Consider the following 24323-nt stretch of genomic DNA (forward strand, 5'->3'; position numbering starts at 1 on the left):
AAATATGTACCTAGTGAAATTTAACTCAAAAGAAACAGTAAGTGGTTTAAACACAACTGAAGATATCGTCACTAAAAGGTAAGGTTGATAAGAAGAAATTTACCAGTATGGAGTGCAAAGAGCAAAGGAACAAATATGAAAGAGAGACATTCATTTTCAAACTATATTAATTGCACACATAGCTTAAACATAATGGTTTCAAATATAATATGGAAATCAAAAACTATAGGTAGATTTAATACATTTAAATATATTTAAGCCAACTACAAACTCACTGTTAAGTCAATATTGACTCACAGCGACCCTATAAGACAGGGTAGAACTGCTCCTGTGGGTTTCTGAGACTGTAACTGCTTAACAGATTAGAAAGCTTCATCTTTCTCCTGAGGAGAAGCTGGTAGTTTCAAACTTCTGACCTTGGGATTAGCAGACAAATGAATAAGCACTACCCCATCAGGGCTCCTCATATTGCACACTTAAGCATACAGAATTGTTGTTTATGTTGGAATTTGGGGTTGTATTCTCCAGAGAAGCAAACTTTGAGAAGCTTTGATGGATAGATTTACTGGGAGGTTTATATCTAGGAAATGGCTCACCTGGTAGTAGTGGTAGGCAAGGTCCAAGCCCCAAGAGGTCAGGCTGGAGTCTTCTGACTCATGCTGCCACAGAGGATGACAGACTAGAGTTGGTTGGTTAGCAGGTAAGAGGTAGGCTGCTTACAACGGGCAATCCTATATGCAACTGGTTCAAGTTCAAAGAACTTCATGTCAGATGACAAGCCAGATGCAGCATTCAGACATAGAAAAATGGAACAACTTTTCTACATCATCCATTTGAAGCAGGCCACACTCCTGATATTTATATTAGTTAGATCTCATTATGGGAAGATTATTATTCCTTACTGCCCAAGCCTGAGAAGCCCAGCCCTGCCAAGTCGACACAAAACCTTAACTAGCTCAACTGAGAAATATGACCCAAATACCAAACTCACTGCCATCAAATCAATGCTGACTCATGGTGTCCCCTCTGTGGGTTTCTGAGGCTGTAACTGTTTACAAGAGTAGAAAGGACAGTCTTTCTCGCATAGAGCTGAGGGTGGTTTTGAACTGCCGAACCTGAGGATTGCGACCCACGACAGTAGGGGGGAAAACAGAACAGAACAAACATTTTATGGAGTGTACTTTCTTAAGGGAAAATGAAGAAAAATGACTTTAATAAGTGAAATACATGGGGGTTCAGATACTGTCTTGAAAAATATGCATAGCAAATGTGGAGGAGGTGCCAATTTGAGTTGCAAATGTCATGATCTGCTCAAAGAGCTCTTCACTGAGATTTGACCTTGAAGTCAACATCAGAAGAAGGGCGAATGGTGGGGAACCCTTGGAAAAATGCATTTTGAGCCAAAGGAAATGCTTGGAGTCCCTGTTGGTGTGTTGGAGGAAGAAGGAAGTCATTAGGTTCAGAGCAGACAGAAAGGTGGGGAGGTAAAGAATTCACAGAAATTCTAGGTGTGGAAATGGGCATAATCTCTTTGGGCCTTAGGGCAACTTTCACTTTTTCTTGGACTGAAATGGAAGTCACAGGAGAATTCTGAACAAGCATGTCATGATTTGAAAGGCTGGATTTTGGGGAAGCTACAACTGATTTTATTTGGGGCAATGTACCACAAATTTTAGAGAAATGGGTGAAAGGTTCACTAGGTCAGTGTTAACATCCTGATTATTTACTAGCTCTAGAGTATTAATTTAAATAAGCCTTGCTCTTTAAATTATATGGAAATTGATTTAAATTACCAATTGTATTTATTTACTGCCAAGACAGAGTAAGCTAGTAAAGCTCTTTGCAAGGGTTCTACAAGTCTTAAGAGGGGCTTTAGCAATATTTGTACAAGGTACTTTGTTTCGGTAGGTGATGGAGAAGAGGGGTTTTTTGAAATCTGAGGAACCAAAAGTCAAAGAATGGAATTGTATAGCTGGTGCATAAAATGATCTTATTCCAAGGTTTTCCAAATGTGACAATTGTACAAATTTTTGACATTATCAAGAGCATGTGGAGTTGTACACTTTTTAAAAAATTTTTCCAAATTATAAATAAGAATACAAATTTAATCAACTAAGCTAAAGGAAAGACAAAATTTGCATTTTTTCATTGCTATCGAATCTGACATCCAAAATGTTCATTATCTGATGTCATAACCAAAGAGCATGCAGACTACAAATCAAGGATGGTATTTAATAAAAGTATTAAGCTGTTATTTTCTGGATGTCATATCTGTGGTATTAATTTTTTAAAATCTATAATGTAGTTTGTTTTTCCACATGATAAATACTTACTTCTTTACCTCATTTTGGAGTAGCAATTTGTATCCTCTTCCATAAAGATGGCTTTCTAAATTGTCTATGCTTCATATCCCACTGTCCTGAATCTATATCTAATCATAGGATATTTAAAATGATAAAAGATCACATATCAACCATGAAGCACTGAGCACATTAAAAGCACTAGGAAAGAGCTGACATTCCTATTGATGAACATCATCATTAAGAATGTGAAAAATATAATTTTGTGTACAATCTATGAATTTAGATGTTTATATCATAACTTAAGTGTTAGGGAAAAAATGTTGGTTGCTTTTCAGTCACTTCCCAATCTCGGCAACCCTGAGTTCAATAGAATGAACTATAGCCTGGTTTAAGCCTCCTGTTATGAAAATGCTGGTGGGATAACTTCCAACATTACAACAACGTGTAAGCCACGCCAGTACAACAAACTGGCAGAGGGTGGTGGTTAGAAACATCCCTATTAAAAGATGAACTGGCTAGCTTGCTCCACTGGGAGTTCCTCATCCCTATAGGTGATCTACCAGATACTGCCTGTCACCTAGTAGATTGTGCCCTCTCCCCCAGATATGTGTCAACGTAGGTGGGCCATGAGTCTCAGTAGTTTGGAACTTATGACAGTTCCAAATGATATAGTCCATAGCCAATAATACGATCATCTCCATCGTGTAACCTCATGTGGTCAGTCAAACAGCTGTAAGCATATTAGGGTATGATAAAATTGAGGAGGCTGTCCTGTCTTGTGGTATGTATCACCTTTATCTTATAAGATCCAGAAGAAGAGAGACACAAGCAGGGAAAGAGGGACCAAGACAACCAAGAATGCAGACCCAGGAGCAGAGTGGTGTACCATTTAGACCTGGGGTCCCTTTGCTGAGAACTTCCCAAACTCAGGAATAGTGATGCCATGATGGACAGATATCTCCGAGGGATTCCAAGCCTACAGGTGTTAAAAGGAGTCAAGGATTTTTCTCTGGAGCTATGTGTTAGTCTGGGTAGACTAGCGAAACAAATCCAGGGAAACTCATGTGTGTAAGAAAGAGCTTTATATGAAAGAGCAATTATATATTGGGAAAACATCCCAGCCCAATCCAGATAAAGTGCATAAGTCTCATATTAGCCCATATGTCCGATACTAGTCCATAAATTCTTCTTTAGGCTCATGCAACACATGCAATGATGCCAAATTCAGGAAGATCATAGGCATTTGGATGGGAAGTCTAGTGAATCCAGTGTTGGTGGAATCATCTCAGCACTGGCAGGGATCTCCACATGGATCCTCCAGCTCCAGGGCTCTGGTTCCATCAGGGTAGCTCCACGTGGCTTATCAACAGGAATATGAAGCAGAAAGCGTGGGTCTGGCCTCTTAGCATCTCCAAATGAGGTCATCAAGCTGTGATCTAATTGACAAGCTAAACTCCACCCCTTCACTCTTAATAGTCTCAAGTTGTCACCCGATTCTGTAACTACCACAAACTGATAAATTGAGGAAACAGTTCCCCTGTTGCTGGCACTCAGAATGTGAGCTTCTAGGCCTCTAACATGAGAAAGAAAACTTTGCTTGTTAAAGCCATCCATTTGTGGTATTTCTGTTACAGCAGCACTAGATGACCACACTGCCTGTCTGCTTGAAATAACAACATGTAAAGGACTGACGTATCAGACAGAAGCGTGGATTAATATCCTTCATGTCCTTCCAGCAATCGAATGTCGTGTCTTCGTGCTCTAGGACTACTGCTTCTCTTGGTACCGGAGAAACCATATCTAGTATCAAGATTCTAGGGCCTCAGGTACGGTGGCATTGTCACATTTCCTGACAAGGACTTTAACTTGCGAGTATGAAAGAACAGCTTTGAGACCAGGTTAAAACTGCCACAAGAGGAAGGTAAAATATGCCTGATTTAAGCTTTGTTTAAAATTCTTCAAACTGCCCACATCAATTCTTACTCAATCACAATGCTGCTTGATCATTCCTTAAATGGCACTTGGTGGCAGTACTTAATTTTTTTCAGTTAAATATCCATCTAATAAATTATGGAATCATTTTACATGTATTAATAAGTCAAAATCCTCAGTGATGTTCACAGAGAGCTTATCATGAATTTGACCCTGCAGTTTTCATGCAGCTCGGCTATTTCTTCCCTCTCCCAGGTACATGCCACCAAGAGAAATGCTTTTCACATTATGATGAATTTCTGTCATTCCATAGGCAGCTAGTTTGAGCTGAAATTAAAGTGAAATATAGATTTAGAGAAAAAAGGGTAATATTTAAATTTGGAAGGATATATTTGCCTTCAGTAATCTGCAAAATGGCAAAGGAACATTACATCATTTCCCTTTGCTGTGAGTTTTTGCTTCTCAGAAGTGGGTTGCACACTGCTTTGTTTTGCAAATTGATTTCATTGTTATCTTTTGACCTCTGCCATGTTTCTGCCTTTATTCATGTAATTCTGTGAAGCTTCTAACTCGTTATGGGCCTGTGATGCCACTGGTTTGTGTGAGAGTGTTTCAAAAAGTTTGTGGAAAAAGGGAAATAAAACAGAAAGAAATGCTTGTGAACTTTTTGAAACCTCCCCTTGTACATGTGTGTTGTATGTGTTTGAAGTCTTTCATACTGGACACCTCTGAGGGGCTAATATAGGAAGGTCGAATGGAAACATTTCAGTGCACAAGTGAGATTGCTGGCAATATACAGCGTATTTTCCACACACTGTAGTTAAAATAGTTTTTTTTCTCCCTAGCATCTACGTATTCCCCACACCATAAAAATAAAAAATTCTTCTTGGTCGGGCTCACAGTTTTCTGACTGTGTCCACACAAATCCTGCAACTCATTGATTCTTATTGTGACTGAACAAATATGTGAACCTGCACACAAGAATTCTGACTGGTCATTTTCCAGAAGCCTGATTGGATATGTTTGCCTCGTGTACAGCATTTAAATTTATTCTCACCTACTTCAGACCCCTCTGTGTATCATTTCTCCAACATAGCAGTCATTCACTGAGGACATTTCCTAAGACATTTGGGCATTCTAAGCACTCTTAGGCACAGGGTGATGTGTATGTATGCAGCTGTATAAGACTTTAATTCCTTTTATCAGGAGTTCAGCTCAGTGAGACAGATGTGGTTGTGTGTTTTGGAGTTGATTTGTACTCATTTCAACCTGATACGACAGAGAAGAGCTGTCGAATAAGCCTTCCTGGGCTGGTAAGCTTTATGAGAGCGGATTGCCAGGAGATTTCTCCTGTGAGTTGCTGGTAGGTTTGAGCCATAGATTTTTGGGTTAGCAGCCGACTGCTTAACTGCCGTGCCATGAAGGCTCCTTAGATGTCCACACAGATTGGAACAGAAGTCGTGAGAGCTAGGCATAGGGTTCAAGGGAAGTGTAGTTCAAATCTGAAGAGACACACCATATATTACGTAGGGAAATCGTGTGATCGGCATAGCTATTGAGCTGCAAGTCAGAGTTATTTTTAATTTCTTTGAAAACGTGAAAATTTTTCATGCTCCATTCATTTGGAAGACGGTGGAAATTAATTTTTAGTGAATCTGAATACAACTCGAATGTTTCTCCTGAATATCGTTATGTTGGTTTTTTTTAATAAAAAAGCATTAGAAGATGGGGTCAATTGGCTCCTTCATGGTATGTGTTAGAATCATGTCTCCCAAAAATGTGTTGTACATTCTACCCTCTATATAATTTGAGAATCAAGTTTCTAGTGTTATGTTAATGATATCATATCATTGTAGACTATGTTCAAGTCAATGACTTAAATTTACTTACAAAGAACAGGTAAGGCACAAAGCCAAGTAAGCACAAATCACAGGAGAGAAGCAGCATTCCAAAGGAAGACTGCCAAGGAATCAAGAAACGGAGACTGAAAAGAGGATGCACCTCAAATTTGACAGAGAAGAAAGAACAGCTGTCTTACAGAATTAGAGTACTGAAGTCAGCCTTCTAGCCTTCTAGAAAGTTAATTTTGGTGAGAAAGTAAAACACTATTGATTCAAGTTGAACGGTAGCTAGATTTTGGGACAAGTGGTGGGGTTATCTCCACCATGCCTGCAAAGGACCCACATAAAAGGGTTGGAAAGTAATCAAGCACCCTAATTGGATACCTATGGGGAAATCTAGAACTGTATGTGCAAACTAAGCCTTGCGCCCTGGTGGGAGGTACACCTGGGTGCACAGACTAGGCCTAGGCTAATGACATCACCCAAGTACGCCTAACCAATAGGGTCAACCACTACCTTCAGCCACGCCTCCCCAGCCACAGGCAGGTTTTAAATACCCTGGCTGTTGGAAGGCCAAGTCTTCTTCTTCTTCTTCTTTTTTTTACTCTTCTGCTGTTTTTACGTGGCAGCCAGAGGGTGGAGGGCCTCACCTCACCCGTGTGCATGTGCACATGCGCGTGCGTGCCCACTCAAGGCCTGCTCAGCCCTACTGGGGCCCACATGCTCTTGGCCTCTTGGACCCCGGGGATTCCCCAGCACATGTGGGTGTGTGTTTTTTTTTCTCCCACTTGGTTTTTCATGCCCAGTTGTGAGCCCCAGTGCAGCTTCCACACAGCCTGGCACACTTTCCAGAAATAGTTTGTACCCTTTTGAGACTGTAAAACCTGAAACTTTCCATTCCTTCATAAAACCTCACTTTGATTACAAAATGTTTTTGCAACGTGAATTCTTTCAGCTCTGTGAAGCGAGAACCAAGATTCACATGCCTCCAGAAACCTAACAAAGTTGCCCACTTGTGGTATTTTTTCCATAATAACGCTCGATGTCTAAGACATCATTTCATTGTACAGGCACCTGCTGTTACTTGTGTAACCCCATCCAGTGCTTCAGCAGTGGTACGTATAAGTGCATCTGGAGTTGTCTCCTGTTCCCTTCCACTGCTCGGCCACACTGAGTTACTCTTCGGGACAAGCATGCCACTACCCTACCCTTTGTTAGGCTGTAGGAAAGTCTGTGGTGTTCTCTAAGGCCCGTTCTACATATATCCGACTAAACAAATGGAGTTATTGTTCTTCGGGAGGCATGCCTCCGTTTGAACTATTAGGATATGATACTGCATCCCAGGTACCTCTCCTCTGGGGTACCTGCCACCCTACCTCGCTCATCGCAGGTGTCTTCCTTTGGAAAACAGCAAAACTAATATTGTGGATGTTCTTTCATTTATGTCTTCTGCTTTCAACCTCTAGAATACCGTTGATGTTGAAAGCCAAGTGAATAGACTTGTCTTTCCTTATACTATTTTTGACCAATTTATTGTCTAAACTATGTGCCCCATGTGTCAATACTGTGATGTATAAAATCTGAGGTACAGACTACTTCTCTCTGCTTTGAATGGTCATATCCATTGTGGTAGTTACATGACCTTGTGCCAACTTGCGACTGTTAGAGTGAAGGGGTGGAGTTTAGCTGCTTGATGACCTCATTTGGAGGCACTACAGAGATAAATAGCTCGCTGGAGGTGGGACACACTCAATCGCTGCATTGTATTGCTGATGACAAGACACATGGTGCTATGCTAGAACCCTGGAACTGGAGGAGCCACACAGAGACCCCTGCCACCACTGAGATGCTTACATTGCTACTGGATCCATGAGACTTTCCAACCACTGGCCTGTGATCTTCCTGCATTTGGCATCATTGCATGCATTTTGTGAGTTCAAAGAGGGATTTATAAATTGGTATCAGACATATGGGCTAATATCGGATTTATGGACTTGATCTGGACTGGGTTGGGATGTGTTCTCAATATTCAATTGCTCTTGTTTATAAAGCTCTTTCTTATACACATGTGAGTGTCTATGAAGGTGTTTCTCTAGTCTGCCCATACTAACATCCATTTTCTAAGCCCAGGAGCACATGCGGGAACAGTGATGGGCAGTGGATTCAGCCCTGGGCTCTTCATCGGGAAGTCCCTCATTTGTAAGCACCAGCCACCCCGTGGGAAAAGATGTGGTCCTGTGCTTCTGTTATGTATAGCCTATGAAATCCTATGGAAGTTATCCTCTGCCTAAAAGGGTTACTGTGATTTGAGATTGACTCACCAGCGGGCATGAGCTTCTTTTACCTGTTATTGTTGTTTGTTTTTGTTTTGAGCACAGAAAACATGGAGATTTGGAAGCTCAAGTGAAAAAGAGAAATCGGGAAAATATTTTATTATCATTTTAAACTATTACCTCACTCTACATCCATATTTACTAGGTCACTTTAGAGACAGATTTGGACATAATTTCAAGAGATCAACAGTTAAGAGTTTCTGGTCATTTAAAAGGATCACTCTACCCTTGAGCAGTGGGTTATGGTAGGAATTAGTGGCAATTTCTTGCCTGAGAGACTTTTACATCAAGACAGAATCATTCTAGTTCATGACAGTTTAATGCAGTCCTGGGTATTGCTAACCAACAAAACTTTAAATAGATGTCCATGTATAATCCCTTCACTTAAAAATGCCCCCTCTCAACATGCTTTGTAGATCTTCATTGTCATACTTGGATGAGTGTAATACAAGGTGGCTTCAAGAAATTTGCAGAAAAAAATGGAATTAAAGATAATTTAGGAACTGAGCTAGTTTTTATCTCTTGACTGTTATAAACACTGCTGTTAGAATAAGGTGTCTACACATTATCCTGAGATGAGCTAAACAGAAATGGGCAAATAGAAAAGAAGTGATGATGACAAGAATCTGAATACAAAACAAGCGGTGGAGACTTGTCTCCTCACATATTCTCCAGCGAGAAGGAGTGAAGGGTGGATAAGACACATTTCCTCACCGATAGACGAGACAGGAGAGAAGGAATGGGGGGATGGGGAAAGACAGGATGCTCACATCACTCCCCCAATGACCACAGAAACTGGAGTTTGGGATCTGGAGACAAGGGCACAGCATGAAATCTGAGGTGCTGTGGTGCAGGGACTCACAAAAGCTGGAAAGAGGAGGTACAGGATGGAGGACCAGCTATTCATAGAAGGCATGCCAGTGGTCAGAGGTCCTCCACTGGCAAACTAAAAGATCTGTCCGTAGGTTCCACAAGACCATTAGACTAGGTAAGAGCCCTTAGGACGTCTCTTCCAAAATGTCCCTGTCAATAAACATACTCTTTCTGGTCAAACCTTGTCTCTGATTCTAGTCTGAATTCTGTCCCTCATCTGAAATCTTTCTTGCAAGCATTGGAGTGAAGAGCTCGGAACCTTGAGCTGCCTCCGGCAACACTGAAATGCAAGGTTTGCCTTGAGGTACTTCATAGTTGTCGGGCCTCCACGGTCCTTCGAGGTGTCTGCTCATGTCTCTCTCCACGTACCCACATTTGCACCAACTGAAACCCCTGAGACCCAGCACTTGACAGGACTACTTGTTCTTTTCCATCTCACAGATCTTCCTCTGACGGCCTGTAGTCCTAACCACTTTTTGCTCTCGGTTATCTGCATGAACAATATTTGTGTTTTCCCTGTCAAAACCCCGGCTCTCCAGGTTTTCCTGTATTTGCTCTTGCCTTTACTTGCACTATTGCTGTGTTTCCATAGAGCCCACCCAATGCTTACCAATGGATGAGCATGGACAGATACTCACAAGATGGTCTTATCCGAGTCCTCGATTGCTTTTCATCCCTCACAACTCTCTCACTGCTATGCAATCAATTGTGATTCCACCTTCCGGGCCAGGGAGAACTGCCCTTGTGGGTTTCAGAGTCTGGAACTCTTTTTCCCCCCAGATGTCTGCCCCAGAAAATTTATTATGTTGGGAAGTTCTTTGTTTTTTTTTAAATTGGGGGCTCTTACCTCTCTTTGCACAATCCATACATTCCTCCAGTGTGTCAAGCACATTTGCACATATGCTGCCATCATCATTTTCAAAGCATTTTCTTCCCACTTGAGCCCCTGATATCAGCTCCCCATTTCTTCCCCCTCCCTCTTCCGCCCATCCTCCCTCACAAACCCTCGATAAGTTATAGATTATTATTGTCATATCTTACACCTTCCTTTGTCACCCTTCACCCATGCTTCTGTTGTAAAACCTCATCTTTTTCACATGGAACTGCTAGTGTTTTTGAACTGCTAACCTGGAGTTAGCCATCCAACATGTAACCACTACACCACCAGGCTCCTTATCAACCTCCCTAGTCTCTTAAACCGTTATTATGGTGTCTTTCCCCATGGGCTTCTTTTTTCTCAGTGATCAGATGAAATATTAATCTGCGTTACCCTAGCCCAATTCCCATGCCTCTGCCTTTTCTCTACATTTCTCTAGGCTCAAAGTCACTTCTTGTTTTACTTTTCATGCAGTTTATCACCTGGTTTGATGTGAATTCTGTCCAAGTAACTTCCAGTTGCTTTTCCTTTCAGATTAGCAAACAGCATTCTTCTGAGAGCATGGAGACTTTTTGCCATTCTCGCCTTGGATGCATACACAGAACAACTGTGTTTTAAAGCAAGAAGTTTTAGATGATTTTCAAAAGAGGGCTAAAGCCTCAGACCAAGCAACCTCCTGGCTATGCAAATGTGAAACCTCCATGAGCTATTCCCTCAGGCAACAAAATAAGCACACATATTTCTGTATAGATGCTTTTTGGTGAATAGAATCTTAATTATTTCCTATAAAGCTATGAATAATTGAAGGGTAAAAATGTTATGCTTTATTAAAATGTATCTTCATAGTAAAGATATATAATTTTCTCTTAGAGGAAACCCCAATTGTTGGTAACAAGATATAATAACAGCATATCAAAGGCAAACGGGTAAATAATTTACATTCTTAAGTAGCAGAGCCTGGAAGTGCATAGGTTTACATTGGAAATTCTGTAAGATCTTACATAAAGAAATTGCATAAATTATCATTTGTTTTAGAGACAGAGCTGAGTAATGACATAAAGCATGGAAGATAAAAGAGAGTTTCATTGACCTCCACTTCTTAGGACTAAGCTAAAGTAGGGCATCTCGCTGGGGTACCTGTACTTTACTTAATTCTGTAGGAGCTGGCCATTGTTTTTTTTGGGGGGGGCGGGGCACTTATTTATCCAGAATAATCATAGTTCAGATGAAACCTGGAAGCAGTTAGGTGTAAATGCTTTGGGTTTCAAAACAGAATTTTGGACGGGTTTGAACTGATTCACTAATGGCCAATGAACTAAAATTGGAACAGACCCAAATTTTAAAGATTTAATTCAAGTAGAATGATAAAACAGGAAAAAAAATCACAGGTCAAAGCCTTGGAAAGGGAGACTCAGAAAAGGCATTTGAAGCCTCTTCAGGAAGCCTTATGTGGGAGAGTGAATTATTGCCAGGACCGTGGAGAGCAACATACATTCAAAGTGATGCAGTAGTACCATCTTTGACCTTCAATGGGGGCACCATTTCTTCCAACTCTGCATCAAGAGATTTAGTTGCTATGCAATGTGCATGCTACCCTTGTCTACAAAAAAGGGTAAATCTCTAGCAGGGCATCAACCTCCAGTCTTTCCTTGTCTGGTTATCATTCCAATTTACCCAATTACCAATTTCTAAATTATCCAATTTAGAAATTCAGATCTGCTAGATTCAATTTCCCCACTAACCAGAAGAACAAGTTGGGGGACTTGTTTTAAAGGCATATACGGTTTCTGGGGATTCTGAATAAGGAGTTTCTTAGCTTTCTCTCCTCTGTATGGTCATTTCTAGGATCTTCATTTCCCTTGTCCATTTGCATTACTCAGGACATTGAATTTGTAAGAGAAATCTTACTTCCTCGAATTATCCCTAAAGATTAGAAACTTTTCTAGTAATTTTAGATGTAGGCATTAGGAAGTCTAACATAGAGACTTGATTTTACCATTTATAGCTTTGTAACATTAGGTAACTGATTAAAATATTGAGCCTCCACACCATCAACTATAAAATGGTCCGAATAATAGCAGCCTGCCTGTTTCCAGGAGCCATTCTGAGGATGGAGACACCCCTGGGCTTTACCAGGGACCCCATGTGTGTCAGGTAGGACTATGCTCCATGGAATTTTCAACTGCTGAGTTGTCTATAGATGACGGGGCCGGCCTTCCAAGGTGGTTATGTGAAAACATGAACCTCCAGCCTCGCTCTTGCCTGTGCCACCCCAGGCACTTGAGCATTCCCTCTGTGTGTGGTTGTTTGTGTCCTTCTACATGTGAGATGCTCTCAACACTACCGAAAGCCATACTTAAACGTAGCCACACATGCTGTCAGTCGAAGGAAGCAGAAAGCATATCTTTAGATCGATAGGCTTCCACACATCTCAGGAAGAGTCTGCCTTTGCCATCCACCAATCCACTGTTAGTGTTCTGAGAGTCCTCACCTCTATATGTCCTCTATGTAGTTAAACCAAAGAACTCAGCCCGGGCTCTTCGACCACTTCCTATGCTTCACCAAGTTGGAGTTGAACTTCCCCTCCCAAGAAATTCTAGATTCTTACTAGACATTCCATCTAGTAAGCAAGTGTGTTAACTATTTGAAAAGACCAGAGATTAAGTACTAATTAAGTACTAATAAGATATATATAAATGTAAATCTTTCCCCCAGCCCCTTTTTTTCCTTCTCTTATGTTCCAATGTTTAAAATAATTAAATCATTATCAAACATGGTCTTTCTCATTAAATATACACTGTGATGTATTCATGGATCGTAACATAAAGAGACGATTAACATATTTAGCTACTTTTGACCATCCGCGAGGGTTTCTAGCAGGTAGAGACAAGGCTCTGTGTAAAAGGAGGGGCCTGTTGCCCAAGCTGTGTCATTCTTTAGGAAGAAAAGACTTGTAGAGAAATTCTAGTCCTGATGCACGTAGTCTTTTACCTGGAGCTCTGGAAGTACACTTCACAGAGAGCATTTTACTTTCATGAATTCAACCCGATTACTTTGTTTTCCCTTTTTTAGATTCTTCTTCCAAATGACATTTATTTTGACAGCTCAAAGCTGGAAAGAAACAGTCATTCTGAGACCAGAGAAAAGTTCATATTGCCAATGAGATATAGTGGATATATGCCAAGGAATATAAAGATGCAAAGACTAGAGTTTGCTCTCAGGACATGTATGGCCCAATTATAATATGGATGGAAATAAATATGCGCAGATGGTTGCTTCAAAAATTCATGGAAAGTGGAATTAAAAGATAACGAAAAATTTCCACAAACTTTTCAGAGCCTCCTAGTATGTAATTAAACAAGGCAAAAGATGGGATTTATACAGGGGCCATATAGACTATGTATATGGTGTGTCATTCTGGATAGACAAGAGAAACAAATCTATAGAAACTCATATGTGTATTAGAGAGTTTTATATAAAGGGCACACTAAGAAAGCATCCCAACCCAGTCCAGTTCAAGCCCACAAGTCTATTATCAGCCCATATGTTGAATACCGATATATACAGACTCACAAAACACATGTAATGATGCTTGAATGCAGGATAATCAGAGGTTAGTGGGTAGAAAGTCTTTGGATCCAGTGGCGTTGTAAGCATCTCAGCGCTGGCAGGGTCTCCACGTGGCTTTTCCAGTTCCCAGGGCACTAGGTCTATCAGCATAGTGCCATGTGTTCTTATCAGTAGAGTGAGTGAACCAAGAGAGGGAGAGAGAGTGTGTGTGTCTCCTGCCTCCAAGAAGGAATACCGGCTTTCCCAAAATTCTCAGGAGAAGGCCATTCCCACACAGAGGCCTCATTGGCTATGAACTGATTGACAGACTAGACTCCGCCCCTTCACTCTTAATTCTCTCAAGTCCCAAATTGACACCAGATTATGTAACTACCACACATGGTGAGATGAGTTCAGGAGGGGAGACAAAATACGAATGAACTTAGTGTGGATTCAGAGGAGAGATATGGAAGAGTCTCTATGGGGAGGAATATTGGGACAAAAGTGTACCAAAGCTTACACTGGAATGTCTAGAATGTCTATTAGGATCTAGAATTTCTTTGGAGGGAAAGTTCAACTCCAACTTGATGAAGCACAGGAAGCGGTTGAAGAGCCCAAGCTGAGTTCATTTATTCAATTACATAGAATACATATAGAGGCGAGGACTCCCAGAACACTAACAGTGGATTGGCAGAATGGCAAAGGCAGACCTCTTCCTAAGATGTTTGCAAAGGGAACACATTCATTGTGTGGTCTATCTAAAGATATACTTGCTGCTTTCTTCTATTGACAACATTCTTGGCTACCTTTTAGCATGGTTTTCAGTAGTGTTGAGAGCATCTCACATGTAGAAGGACACAAACAGAGAGAATGCTCAAGTGCAATAGAGAGATCCAGGAAGTTCCATTAACAAACGAATTTTACACTTACTATATGTTTATTAAACACTAAATGTATACCAGGTATGTCAATTAGATCTAGAGAAGACAGCAAATGTGAAGGTTAAGGCTATGTTTCAATTTGTCTGGGACATGATTCTCAATGGTCCGGCAGTTGGCACATTTCCCTTTTGTGATCTGATATAACCTAGTTACTTTCATGAGGAGGTTTTCCTTCGCTTGCAGCCAGTGAGTTCAAAGGGAGTTTCTGTTAGGAGTGTGGCCTGCCTTGCTTTGGCAATGCTTTCTAGCTTTATGCTTACTCTGGATCTTGCACCCAGCTTTCACCATTTGACCTCTCCGTTTCAGGACTTGAGACAGTAGTTTCCCATCTTACCTACTCAAGGAATATCTTGAATTCATCAGCCCTCACAGGTATGTGATTCAGGTGATTCTTCTAACTTGATGTCTGACCCATAGATTTTAAGCTTGGCAGTCTCTTCAACCCTGTGAGTTATTTCAATGAGATAAATCCCTTTCTCTCTCACTATGTATACAGAAGTAGAAAGCATCATCCATCCCATGTTTCTCCTGCAGAGCAGCTGATAGTTTTGAACTGCTGAACTTGTGGTTAGTAGCTGAATGTGTAATCGACTACACCACTCTCTTTCTCTCTCTCCATATATAAATATATATTTATAAAATATATAAAATAAAAAATACAATTATAGCATATATTTTATATATTGATTATATAATCTATATAGAAATACATTCAAATGCATATTTGGTTATATACATATTTATATATCAGTATATACAACTCATGTCTAATATATAAAATCCCAATAACTAGTAAATTATTAAATGCTAATAAATTAATATTGATGAATAATTATTAATAAAATAACAAAATAGTTTATATCTTTTAAGTTTGAATATATATTGTATAAATATTTAGATATAAATATGCATATACATATATTCATATTTATATACAGATATGTTCCTACATTATATATGTAATATATAAGATATATAAGTATAGATTTTTATAGGAACATATGTAAATACTTTTTATAACACACTGTCCTTTAATTCAAGTTTACCATGAAGCCCTCTCCAAGATACAGAAGCCCACTCATCCTGCTTGCTTACAGAGCCTCTCTTGAGACAGCAAAGTTCAAGGAGGCTCTGATCTGGGCCCTCATCGAGTTCTAGGCCTTTGTCTGTATCGGGGCTAGATTCAAGGGAATATGGCATTTGGGGACTGTTTAATTCCATTAAAAACATATTATAATTGTCTGTGGCTGCGCTAGAGTTAAATTTTCATAACTTGATCAGCCCAGCAAATTGCACCAAGATGCATCATAATTGAGGCCACAGAGGAAGCTTAAAAGGCCACGATTTATTGTGCACACAGGCATCTTGAGCCTCTGATGTGATCAGAATGCAGAGTGCAGGCAGCGTGCCGTAAGATGATGAGGCAAGTCACAGTCCACGGGAAATCGGGAGCTCCTCCGTGACTCTGGTTTGAACTTGCACAACTGCTTTGTGATAGCGGACTGGGCGAATGTGAGTTGGGGGAGACGGAAGTAATAGAGGGCATAGGATAAGATATGAGAGAGACATGACAACCTTCTTCTGTCACGTGTTGGGTGGCAGCTGGACATAGTTGTTTTTTTATGTGGTTAGGTGAGGTGGTGGTCTCTTAGTCAAATTGTTCCACATGGCATGGAGGTATGTGCTACCACTATTATCCAGAGGCATGGGTGATCAGAGAGACAAAAGAGATAATAAATACAAAAAGCAGGTGCCCATACTTTCTGAGCTGACTTTCCTATCTTGAATTCACTTGGTCTACCATCTCCCCTCCAAATCCACCATGGTTTCGATGGGATCTTTTTTGAAAGCACACCAACAAGGTGAAGCCAAGCGGATTGCTGAGAGGACTTGTTTGCTGCCATCCACTGAGAGGAGAGGCGTGTTCAAACGAGTTGTTTGGAATGAAATTATCTGAATTGGAACCCTTGTGGCAGTACTTTTTGTCTTACCCTAACAGTCATACATTGCTTACACGTTGTGTTCTTTAGATTATATGGATATTAACAGAAGCATAGTTTTGCAAAATCTTTCTTCATTGAACAAAACACTATTATTTATAACATTATTTGTAACTGAGAGGAAGTTTCCCTTATATCCTCCTTTATGACTATTTCATACTCAAAATAAAAGTTATTGATATAGGTTCACGAGTACTAAGTTCACAATATTGTAGCTAAAAAAAGAAAAAAAAGTGACATCAGTGACTACAGAACACAGGCGGCCTCACAGACAGCAGTGAGTGCTTTTCGCGTCTGCAGACGAACCGCTCCATTCATTGGTGTTAGGAGTGAGAACTCTGAATGGAGCACAGTGGATGTTTCTAAAGTAAATTAGCTTAGGGTTTCAGCTTTTTATGTATATTGATATATGTAGATATGGGGTTATGAATAAATATATTTGGGCTGTTATAACTAGCTACAGAGATCCTTCCCTCTGACAATATCACTGGGTGCAGTCCCCACCCTCTGCACCCTCTTAGTGATGACATGACCAGGGCTGTGACTAGTAAAACCTAAAGCTTTATACTACCTCTAAGCTAGCAATTTTGTGTTATTCTCTATTTGCTTTCCTGTAGTCATTGACCATAAAACTCTTTCACCAAAGAAGAGAATGGTATCTGAGGTAGTTAGTTTATTGTGCCATCCTGACCGATAAACACATGGGGTTAATTGAAGGGTTGAAGGGTGAACGGATAAATGGCTCGGTGAGCCTCACCTTTCTAGTTCTCAGGTCTCTTGCTTTGTGATGGTCAGACCAGGGTGCAGCTGCCTTAGCCAGTCTCCTGCTTCAGCTTGCAAGGCTCACTTCCTGCAAGACATCCCCAAGGAGAAGCCAGATGGACCTACTCCAATGCAGCCCTGGGTGCTGGGACAGCCATGTGGAGACCCCTGCCAGTGCTGACTCGGATTTCCTCCTGCAGATGGCATCACTGTGTGTGTTTTGTGAGATGGAGGAGGGCTTTGTGGATTGGTGTTGGACATCTGGGTAATGGTGGACTTGTGGGCTTTGGCAGCACTGGGTTGGGATGTTTTCTTGAGGTGCACTTAACCTTTATATAAAACTCTCTTATACATGAGTTTCTGTGGATTTGTTTCTTTAAAGTACCCAGACTAACACAATATCCCTGTTTCTTTTCAGAGGCAACAAAGATATAAAATCATCCTCCTGGCGCTTCAAATCCTGCTCCCTCCATTCCAACTCTGAGAATTAGACAGTACAGCGCTCGCTTGGAGAAAAATCATGCCGTGTTCTCGGTTCCTCGGAGGAATTTGGAGTGGGCTCTGGCTCTCAGCTGAGTCTGGGTGAAGACTCTGAAGATGATATCCCATTTAGTTCCATGGAATATTTTACTTCTTTTTAACAGTATGGTATACTCATAGACTTTTCCTTTTGTCACCCTTCTGATAATCGCAGATCCATTTTGTATTTTTCTCTGCCCTGTTCTTTACCTAAGGAATATCGGTAACAGTGATTAAGTGTTTTGCTGCTATATGAAAGGCTGGAAGTTTGAATCGACCCATTATTTCCTCAGGGGAAAACATGGAAATATCTACCACAAATATTCCAACCTAGAAAACCATGGGTGAAAGATGTGGCGGTTCACTTCTGTGAAGATTGCAGCTTTTGAAGCCCCGTGGGGAGTTCTACTCTGTCCTCTAGGGTCACTATTAGTTAATATTGCTCAGTGGCAATGGTTTTGTGTATTCTGTGGCCCCAAAAGGAATTGATGGCTCATTGGTTAAGTGGTTGGCTGCTAACTGAAAAGTAGGTGGTTCAAAACCACCCAGTATTTCTGCAGGAGAAACATGACCATGGACTCCCTTTTAAAGTAAATAGTACAGCCTAGAAAACTTACAGCATAGTTCCACTATATCATAGAGCAGCAGTTCTCAACCTGTGGGTCATGGCCCCTTTAGGGGTCAGTCACAGGGGTTACCTGATTCATAACAGTAGCAACATTACAATTATGAAGTAGCAACAAAAATAATTTTATGGTTGGAGGGGGGGTAACCACAACATGAGGAACTAAATATATTAAAGGGCCGCAGCATTTGGAAGGTTGAGAACCACTGGATAGAGTGTCTCTCGGAGCTGAAAATTCACTCAACCACTAACCTAATGAGTACTATACTGTGCCCTGCAGAGCTGACCCCTGAGAGTTCTCGCCCAGGCTCCTCTCTGCCTGGATCCAATGGAGTGTGAGCTGTGGGTGGTGGTGACTCAAGATGGAGTAAAGACAAAGTGAGGTCAGAATGTTTCCTCCCCACTTCTTCTCTGCTCCGGACCACATCCTTTAGCAGCACACTGTTTCGGACTACCTCTCCTGCTAGAATCTTCTTTCAGAGCTCCAGCTCTCACTGGGCTCTGATAATAGTATTTCTACTTCTTGCTTTGTCAAGTACAGGAATAGTGGCAGCTTGCACTTTCTAGGTTCTTAATCTTTCTTTCCAATTTGTTTAATTTTGTTCAATCATTGATAGAGCTTGTATTAAAGTATGAGAAGTATTTTGTCTCCTCCTAGAATTTAGAAAAAAAAATTGTAAGTTGCATAAAGACAGCCACTATATATAATGATTGCTTTGAAACATTTTCTTTCTTCTATGCTACATAAAATGCTGGACATTGCATATGTGAAAAGTAAGATTTTGATTTTCAACAACACTCTGTATCTAATTCATCACAAATGTTGGTTATTTACATCCCCAAACATAACTTAAAGCCATCACATTCTTTCCGTCTTCTCTACCACATCTGCGTTCTGCAAAAGCCAATAACTCTGATTTGACCTTTGGCTTCTCTTCTTGGGCCATATGGTCTTCTCTCTGCACCTACATATGGTATACAGTACTCTCCACACCAGAATGATAGCTTTAAAAATCTTTGTCAGATCATGTCCTTTTCTGGTCAAACTCTCTCATAGCTTACCATTGTATTACAATAAAACAATAAAATGCAAAGCCAATTCCAGAGGCCATACAATCTACATGATCTGGCTCCCCCCTACTTCCCATACCTCTTCCCTAGACTCTTTCCTAGCTGTCCTTGTCACGGTCGTCCTTGACTATGACAGACTTCTTTGATCTCAAGGCAACACCCATATGTGGCATTACTTCTGCCCGCGTCCTCACCTTGATTGGCTCTCTATTGTCACTCAGGCCTCAATTCAGACTAAGAGCCTTTTGCCGGCCCCCGAATTGCAGCGCCTGGCTCCTCCTCCAGTCATTCTCGTGCATAGGGCTCCTTATTGTTTTCGTGGTGCCCATCTCCATCTCAAAGGACCATCCTTGTTTATTTACTTATTTTCTCTCCAAGGAGAAGGTATGACCAACAAAAGCAGGCTCTGTGGGTGAAGCACCTCTTCCTTCTTGTGTATCACTGTTGCTCGGGGGGCAGGACTGCTAGCTGGAACAGTGCAAGAGAAGAGGAAAGACTGATCAACTGCCCTCTAAGGGACTTCACTGAGTCATTTAATGTAATGCAACTCATTCACCTAAATCTATTGTTGTCCTCATTTTACAAATAAGGAAACAAAGCACAGGGAAGCTAACTTGCCAAAGGATATACACAATTAGGAAGTCACAGAACCAGAATTTGAAATCCAGCCATCTGGCTCTAAGGTCCATGCTCTGAAACACTAAACGAGATTGCGTCCTAACACTTGGGGACTGAGTTAATGAACCCTTCCTGTCAGCTTCTTCAGTTTCACCCTGAAACTTTACAAAGGAAGAAGCTATTTATCTTTAAATGTGGGAGTCTGCCCGAATTCATGTTAAGGGACTTCTACTCCTGAAAATGTGTACTCAACACCCAGAATAGTCAACGTTCACAAATCAGACTTCTCTTTTTAAATATAAATCCTTTGACAAAAACTTTCAGAGGCCCAGAAGTGCTGAACCAATGGTCTGTCAGAATGCGCGATAGAGATCCATATCAGAGCTATTTTGTTCTGAGTTTCCTATGATGTATAAACTCAGAAAACATTTAATAAGCATAGATGTTGCACTAGGCCTTGGCGATGGCCCTCTCCATCGCCCCAAGTGCAGCTGAGTCCACCCTAACTGGTCATAACCCATGTGTCTCAAAGTCGAACTGCACCCCATAGGCATGCCAGTGACCTGCTTTACAACAGTAGATCACCAAGCCTTTCTCTCACGCCTCCTCTGGAGGGACTGAAATCTCCAAACGAGTTTGCTGCACACATTCACTGTTTGCATCACAAAGGGACTTCCCTTGGACTGTAGCCATGAACAACACAAGGTCTTCATGAGGTGAGAGGAACACCAACTCTACTTCTGGATGTAGTCTCTCTTTGTTCAACTATTTTCCCTGAATAAAGTAAAATGAGAAACTAGACCAGTTGTCACTTGCACCAGCTCTGTGCCTGCCTGGAGAGTGCAACTCTGTCAAAACCTTAGAATCGGCCTCAGCTGCAGACTCATCCTCCCAAGAGCTGTTTTCACGGTCTAGTCGACATCTGCGAGGATGCTGCCTTTACAGCTCCTTCGGATGCCTACGCCATGGCGGCTGCCCATTGAGAAGTACTTGCCAATTCTTCAAAACTGCCTTTTCCTCTCTCAGCCTTAATCTGCTTCTACAAGGACACCCCAACACAGGCATTTCTTCGTTAGAACACATTGTTCCCTAACGCCTCTTCTATTCACTCTCCCTTGGGATTAGAAAACATTGCCTTTACCAATCCCATCTCTATCCTTGTTAGCCCATCATGACCATCCAATCATCGATTCTGTTGCTCCCTTCCAATTGCTCCCTGTTTTGTCTCCTTCACTCTATTTCCCAAGCACCTGAAAACAGCCTACCATATGGCAGCTCCACACAAGGCTCACCTTGCAGCCATGTGTGATAATGTGTCTTCAAATGCAGCCAAGAAAGGCATGCTGTTATTTATTCTACTTCTCCCCATCATAAGCTTATGTTGAAGTGTCTAATATCACCTTCCTGTTCTCCCACCCCCCTCCCCTTTTCTAGCCTTGTTGCTTTCCAGGTTTCTCCCTGGAAATTGAAAGAGCCGCGTCTCAGTTTCCTTGACTGCAGCTGTATTAGCTTTCAGTCTCCATGCTGAAATTCATTTGGTCATTTCCTGCCCATATTTCTAAGCAATCTGGTTCTTTTATGCTACTTGCCTGTCCGTAGTGGTTTTGCTGGGCCTTTCAGTTTAGCTTCTTCTGCAAATTTAATTAGTGGGCTGCATGTCCTTCCTTTTTCAAGAACAAGTGAAATAATGGCAGTTTTCTGCAACAGCAGGAGGAAAATAGAATGAAGCTGTGTCTTCAACAGCTTCCTGTAAAACGAGGAGTGGGGAATGAAGGAATAGGCAGAAGATGTGACACAACAGCTGGAAATGTGACCTTATTGTAGAAGATGCCCCCGAAATGTGCTTGGCTGCTCTGCACAGATGGTGCGGCAGCACCTACTAGTACATTTTCAGAAGCAGCAACGCAAAGGGCACCGGAGGTGGAGAAGTGGGAACTGGGTTTAGCAAAGGACCGAGGGGGAGGCAGCCTCAACTCTGAATGATTTTTTTTTTTGTAACGTAATCTCTCAGAATAAACTCCACATCTGTTTGAGGTCAGATTCCCAGGAAATAAACTCAAAGATGGATATTTGTCTTGAGGAAGTGTACTGCAAAGTGTGCTCAGAGCAACACCTGTGAGGGAGTGAGGGAAGGAGGAGGAGTCAGAGGGAGGACTTGAACTGCTCTCAGTGTCCAAAAAGACCTCACCTCATTTCATGGATGGGCTCTCACCTGGAGGTAAGATGGTATATCAAAGGGGTCCTACTTTGAGACAAAATAGTTGAGCCATTTGATCCCATTTGAGCTAGTATTTGTATGTGAGCAGCATTCAGAAATGAAGCATAATCCTTAGTGAGACCTCTCTGTTCCTGAGGACGGCCAGGTCTGCAAAAGGACTCAACTGAAAGTCTCAAAGTCATCAGCAGCCAACTCTGCTGGCCGATGGGAAAATGGGATTCTCAATCCTGAAGGAAGTCTGGGTGGTATCCCAGAATCTTCACGATAGCATCCTAGAAGATCATGCAAACTTTCAGAGACATTTGGTTTTCCTGGACATTCCTTGGTCCTCTCTGACTCATCTGTGGTTGGGTCTCTTTGATTGCTCCTTTTCAGTTTCCACTGAGACTGGTTCCCTCTTTTCCATTAGCATTTGAATTATGTATACATTCACTTGTTTCTTCAACAGGAACTATTCATTACCCATCTCATTCTAGGTCTTCCCTAAGATAATGGGTTTTTATATTTTTCCTCACCACTTCTTCCTGGGAAATAATATTCATTTGAAGTTTGTGTTTTATGTCCCTCTAGACTCTAGAGGCTTCCACAGCTCGGGCAGTTTAGTTGGTTACCTGTTGGGTTGGTAACTGCAAGGCCCGCCGTTCAAAAACCGTCAGGGACTCTGCTGGCGAAAGATGAGACTTTCTGTTTCTGTAAAAAGTCACAGCTTCTGAAATGCAAAGGAGCAGTCTACTCTGTGTTTTAGGGTTGCTGTGCGTCAGAATAAACTTGATACGTTAGAGACTCCCAACTCTTTTTATCTAAATGTATCCTCGCTTTTAAAGAACAACCCAATTTCTAACTCTTGGATAGGATGCCTCCCTCTGAACCTATGCAGTAATGGAGTTAGCATCTTCTCAGAACCAAATATAACGGTGCTCAATGGCACATTCACCAAATCGTTTCACAGGGACAGAACACTGAAGCTGTTCTCAAAGCTTGCTATTCAGGGTGTGATGTGTGGCCTGTCTGGATTGGCATCATCTGGAAACTTGTTAGAAATGCAGAATCTTACACTCTGCGGCAGACCTACTGAATCAGATTCTTTATTTTGGCAAACACAATGATTCCTATACCATCGATTTGAGAAAAACCAAAACTGCTTCCTTCTCTCTAAAGAAACTTGAACTTGCTCCCCACCTCTGCCAAAATTTATACCCGATGGATGACTAATTTATTTCTTTTGTTGTTTTATTTCTCTTGTTGTTTAATCTAAGTGACCTCATGGACCACCTCCCGTCTCTCTCTAACAATTGTTGCTTTATATTGATGTATACTAAAGGATTGCAGCCTTACGCATGGATTACAACTCAATGTAAAGAAGATCAAAATTCCCACAACTATATGCATAGGTAACATCATGATAAATGGAGAAAAAGTTGCAGTTGTCAAGAATTTTGTCTTGCTAGGATCCACAATCAATGCTCATCAAAGCAGCTGTCAAGAGATCAAATGACATATTGCGTCGAGTAAATCTGCTGCACAAGACATCTTTAGAATATTAAAAAGCAGAGCGCTCACTTTGAGGAATAAGGTGCACTTGACCCAAGCCATAGTATTTTAAATCATCTCTTAGGAATATTACAGTTGGACACCGAATAAGAAAGACCAAAGAAGAATCGAAGTGTCTGAATTAGAGTGCTGCCAAAAAACGATTCAAAGTACCATGGACTGCCAAGAGAAGAAACATCATTTTCTTAGAAGTACAACCAGAATGCTTACAGATAAAGATGGCAAAACGTTGTCTCCTAGACTTTGAACATGTTAGCAGGAGAGCTCAGTCCCTAGAGAGAGACATTATAACGGGCACTGAGTGAGAAAG

Source organism: Echinops telfairi, unplaced genomic scaffold, assembly GCF_000313985.2.
Source record: "Echinops telfairi isolate 266 unplaced genomic scaffold, ASM31398v2 ScPeMD7_1713;HRSCAF=2227, whole genome shotgun sequence".
Classification (NCBI taxonomy): domain Eukaryota; kingdom Metazoa; phylum Chordata; class Mammalia; order Afrosoricida; family Tenrecidae; genus Echinops; species Echinops telfairi.